The sequence below is a fragment of the Echinops telfairi genome, unplaced genomic scaffold (assembly GCF_000313985.2).
Source record: "Echinops telfairi isolate 266 unplaced genomic scaffold, ASM31398v2 ScPeMD7_5592;HRSCAF=6446, whole genome shotgun sequence".
Lineage (NCBI taxonomy): Eukaryota > Metazoa > Chordata > Mammalia > Afrosoricida > Tenrecidae > Echinops > Echinops telfairi.
The window spans coordinates 36,456,671-36,462,294 of record NW_022109491.1 but is presented as its reverse complement, the minus strand read 5'-3'; the positions used below and the strand labels follow the sequence as shown (position 1 = coordinate 36,462,294).

The 5,624-nt window shown below is 47.0% G+C and overlaps 1 pseudogene; it reads left to right on the top strand.

The window, feature by feature from the left end:
• LOC101656234 overlaps positions 1-1,172 on the top strand; it is a 20,963-nt pseudogene extending 19,791 nt beyond the window's left edge.
• Positions 1,173-5,624: the final 4,452 nt, after the last annotated feature.

Sequence of the window (5,624 nt, the reverse complement as noted above, 5' to 3'; positions counted from 1 at the left end):
GAAAACGAACCCGAGTGAGTTCCATGGACGGCAACAAGCAGACCCACTGGTACCGAACAGCCACTCTGTGCCAGCCGGATTGTTCTGAACGTGGTTTGTCCTCAGGCCGACAGCAGTCTCTGAAATGTTCTCACAGGACAGCTGGTGGCGCTTCTTAGATGGCCATGTTTTCTCAGCTTAAGTCGTAGGCAACTCCAATGGTCATGAAAGATACAACAAGCTGGGCATGCATGGAATACCTGCAGAAGAGGCCAGGTCTCGTCTCTCCTTTTCTTACATTCAGCCAGCACCAGTGGGGGGCTTCTTTTGCCGAGAAGCACTGTGACTTTGCTATCTTGGTGCAAATGTGTGAGCAAACCAACAACCAGACTAGACCGCAGCGTTCCATGACCCATGACATGCCGATCAGGAGTTTTCCACTTTCTCTTCCGTTGGTACATGGAGAAAGGGAAACGAGGCAAAGTGATATCTCTGCCCATTTCTCAGCATGCTCATGAGCATCTCAGGTGGTTACATGAAATTGACAGCCAAGAATTAGAAAAGGCTTGTGCAACCCTTCCAGGTTTGGCAAATATGGAAACTTTGTTATTCTTCAAAGGAAAAAAATATCCCCTTCTTGGCTTGAGTAAATTGGCTGCATTAGCTTCAGACTTTGTGGAGGATACATTGCAAGAGAAAATTGAAGAAAAGGCTGAACAGGAATGTTTTCTACTACACCAGGAGACCCTGGCTGGGCAACGACCAACAGAAAACCCACTCATCTCAGCGCGATGCCAGTGTTGACTGCGCCCACTCATTGGCCGATATCTCTGAAGAAATCAGACGTGCCAATGAGTTTGACTTCAGGAAAGCTTTGGACTTGCTGGAATATATTGATGAGATGGAAAATGTAAATAAAAATGATCTAAAACTGGAAATCCTTTGCAAAGTACTTCATAGAGAGAACTGGTTCAGTTCAGACAGTAAAGATGATCCGCCTGAATTTGCTAAAGACAATGTATTTGTGAAAATCTCATAGAAACTTTTGAAAGATGGCAGTCAACTTAGTGAATATTTACCAGAGGTGAAAGACCGACTACAAGCAGAACAACTTGGAGACTTACAAGTTCAATTCCTAAGTACAGTTTGTTTTGAAAGAAAATTATGAATATTATGTCCTGGGACAAATGTAACTTTTTCCAAAAATAGACATTGTTTCTGAAATGTGTGTGTGTGTGTGTGTGTGTACTACCTAATAAGAAATTTAGGTCTTAATTGTTTAGACATTTATACTGTTATAGAAAACTCATGTAGTTATTTTTTTAATAAAATAAAGCCGTTTTCTACTTAAAAAAAATAAGTAAATAAAAGACCCATAAGAATCCATTCAAGACCAGAACTTCCCACCTGATCGCAATTCAAACTGCTAACCTCAGGATCATCAGCTGCGTAAACAACTATATTGTATCATCACCTTTGAGTCTTCTTAAAGGGAAACATTGTCAAAGGTCACTCACAAATCATATCAGAGCCACCTCCTGAACGCCAACAAACCACAGCCAGACCAGACCCACTGCCATCATGGCGCACCTATGCAGGGTTTCTGATGCTATCCATCTTTATGGTAACAGACAGCCTCAGCTTCCTCACTTGGAGCCCTTGGTAGGTTTGCAACACTGACTGTGCCCAGTGGACTAGCCCACGGTCCACCAAACTCCAAAACCCAAACTCAATGCCACTGAGTCCACTGGGACTCACAGCGACTCTATAGGTCAGAGTGGAATTGCCCCTGTAGGTTTCCAAGACTGAAATTCTTTCTGGGAGAAGAAAGCCTCGTCTTTCTCCCTAAGAGTGGTTGATGGTTTTACACTTCTGAACTTGTGATTGGCAGCTGAATGTGAAAGCACTGTGCTACCTGTCCTCTACAGTCCATCAAGGGGGTAATCATAGTCCTGAAGGAGCTCTTGGGGAGAGAGCAGAGACTGCCTGCTCTGGTAAAGCTGTGCGCTCTCAAAGGCCCAAGGAGCCGCTCTTCTTTGCCATAGAGGATCTCTCCGAGTCACAACCGACTGGATGACATTGGGCTTTGGTTTTGGTCTTATCATACACTCATCCCGCACAAACGCTTTTTAAAATTAAAAATAAAGGGACAGCTAATACTATCACAGCCCATGCATTCATTACCAATAATTGATCTTTGTTGACTTTTTCTCAAATATAATATTAAATAGCTTTTGATCTTTACTCTGAAAGATCCCACTTCTACCCACCCCCCTCTAAGAATACATTCATTGTTTTTTCTCCTAGTCCACTTTTTTTCTGACATTTCCAAAGACCCTTTTGAAGCTTCATTCTACTTACTGTCTCTCCCTCCAGAGGATTTTCAAATCCTGCTTCCTAGAAAAGCCAAGGCTTCTCCATGGGTGCTCTCAGCCCCGCTCCCCGCCCCCTCCCCCCTGCCTGGTGTCAGCTTGTCCAATAAGCAAGGTAAGCACAGGTTTCCTTGTACTTCCTTACTAACCTGCAGTGGACAACTTCAATCTTTTTCATTATATCAAAGATTCTGCTTCTAGGTATCGCAGGCACCTCTCTCCAAATCCCGTCTTTCTATGGAATCAAAGGCGCTTCAAATTCACAATCCCTGACCGGGATGGGGTAGTGTATAATCAAAGGAAGCCCAGGATTACTTGTGCCTACTCACTAATCTATTCATGAACAGGTTCACCGTGAAGCTCATGTGAATCTTTGATGCAGATAAGCAGCCCATCATTCTTATCGATTCATCTACCTCCGCGCACCTAGCTGGTGATACTCTTGCTTCGGTACAAGTTCAGACAGAGTGTGAGCCTTGGGATGGTTCCCAAAAGCTGAAGTATGGGTATGGCTTGGGCAATTGTTTATCCCCAACACATACTAGTTAATGGTTGGAATTTCAAGGGCAACTGGAAATGTCACTTGGCATTCTGTCACCTGAGCTACATGGACAATCAGCGATGCTGCCATCTGGTGTCCCAACCTTTGTCAGCACCAGAACTGAAACATGAAAATGAACTAGACGGACTTAAAAAGGGAGAGGGGAAAAGGTGCTCTGACTAAAATCACGTGACTCTGCAGCCTGAGAGGTTTTTGTCCCCACCAGAGCACGGTGGAGGATGGTATGTATGGTGTCCTGACCCCCGAGCCTCAATTCCCACAGTGGTGGCTAGGCTCCGGTTGCTCTCTCTGTCTCCATGCCCTACTGCAGACTGGTATTTCCCGAGCCTTCCAAATGAACTATGAGGGAGCTTCCTACAGTTTGAGGAAAGTAGAATGGAAAGATTGTGGAGCTTGGGGTGGGGGAGATGATAATTTGCTTTGGAAACTTTATGGGTCTTTCAAACTAAGATAACGACCCTGTATTAGACTGTAACCTGCCCACACTCCTTCCCTCTCTGGATACTTGTACAGTGTGATGTTGTTCCTTCTGAGTGGTGGGCTGGCCTTGTGACCTTCTGTGGCCGGTAGAATATGGCAGAGCATTGGGACACCTTTTCACTAGCCTGGGCCTCGAGGAGCCTTGACTATTTCTCGTCTTCCTTGGAGACTTGTGGAAAGTAAGAACTGGTGGTGGTTTTGAGTCACTATGAGTTGTGATGCGACAGATACGGCCCCACCCCTCGTCCACATTTGAGACCCTCTCTGGGTTCCGATCCTCGGATGAGACTATTGCTTTCCTTTGAGGGGAGCGTCTTTCAAGGGACATAGCCGTTAAGTGACTTCTCTCAGCCAGGACTGACTGTGGGCTGTGGTCAGAATTGAGCCCCTCTGTTCTGAATCACCCCGCTTGGCTGCACTGCTAGCTGCTGCTTTGCCTCTCCCCCAGGGCTGCTAGCGTAGCTAGCGGCTGGGTGTTTTCCAAAGCCCTCCTATTCACAGAGCTGTTAGGTAGGAGGCCGCTGCGTTTTCACAGATTGTGCTGAAGACATACGTGTCTGGTAGGGATGCAAGTGCCTGCAAAGCTGGCCTGAGATGGAGAGCTCACCAAACGTACATACTGCAGTTGCTGGGAGCCAGGGAATTGATGCAGCATCAGGGCCTGGCAGGATGCAGAGGAAACAGCACTGAACTGAGTGAGTCAGGAGGCCTAATCCTGGCCTTGTCTCTAATCCTGGCTTCTACTAATGTAGGACATTAAGGAAGATGCTTGATTTGCATTTTTTGGGCTGAGACCAAGTGGTCTTTGAATTCCCTTTCAGAATTCAGAGGGCTTTGTGCAAATTAAAAACAACAAAAACAGAAAGCAAGGGGTTACTTCTGTGATTAAGGGAAGTTTTAAAAGGCTAGACGAGTGGTCCTCAAAGTGGGACGCCTGCCCCTGCATCATCCACATCATCTGGAAGCTGAATGGAAATGTAACCTTCAGGCCTCATCCCAGAATCGTTAGGGGTGGGACTCAGTCATCAGTGTTGAGACAAGAGGCAGGAGCTGGTTAAATCGTATATCAACGAGCTCTGCAGGTGATCTGAATACAGGCTTCCGTGTGGGATATCCTGATCTACAGCCTTGCTATCCAAAAGGTGGTTCTTAACATTGGCATCGTCTGGGAACTGGTTCCTGATGAAGGCCTTTGGGACTGCCTGCTCCGAATCTGCTTGAGAGTCTGCAGGTGATCATTTGCATCTTATAGCAGAGAAACCCTAGACCTAGATTCCTAGGAGATAGGGATCCCTTAGATCTGGGTAGAAATGAAACTATTTACAGTACCGAAAAAATTCCCCGGTACCGCCTATGCTGCAGGCTCCGCAGCCACTCTTTGGGAAAAGTAAAACTCTAGATTCTTAGCATCTTGACAGAAGGGAGGGGAAGCATCCCAGCTGGGCGTCGGTCTGAGCCCCAGGGGTAGACTGTGCGCTGCCCACCTCCAGGAGGTGCCATTCACGCAGACTGTGAGTCAAGGACCCGAAACCCAAAGGTCAGTCAGACAGAGGCAGGGGCTGGTTACAGTGGGTTTGAGAGAAAGCTAGAATTGGCTGGGAATCCCAACCTGCCACTCACGGGGCTGTGTGATCTTTGGCTATGTGCTTAATGTTGAGTCCCAAGCTGATAACTCATCTCTCAAACTCACTGCCATCAAGTCTGACTCCTGCTGCCCCCGTGGGTGTCCGGGGCTGTACTTCTTCCTCTTTCTCCCTTGGAGCAGCTGGTGCGTTTGAACTGCTGACCTTGCTGTTAGGAGCCCAAGGCATAAGGCACTCTATGAATCTTATAGCTGGAGATGGCCTCAGGGCTTGAAATACTCAATGGCAAACACTGAGCACAAGCCCAGCAAATACGCTTTCTCTCAAACTCTTCCTTTTGGCCAAAGAAATGGCAGCGTCATCAGATTTTGAGGCCCCTTCTCCTCCTGCAGTCCTTTCCTGGCCAGGGCCCTAATTGCCTGGTTCGGGCTGAGAGCCAGGTGAGTATGGTAGCCTTTTCCTTAGCACTCCCAGGGGTCAAATGAAGGGGATGCAGCCATTATGCAGTCTGTGTATATTAGGACACCTCCCCACGGGTCTATACCAATCGATTCATAAAAAGGACCCATGGAGCCAATTTCACATCCGGCCCTGGGTTCACCTACCTATTAAAGTCATGAAAAATAGCCACGGTGCCTGGTGTTGCTG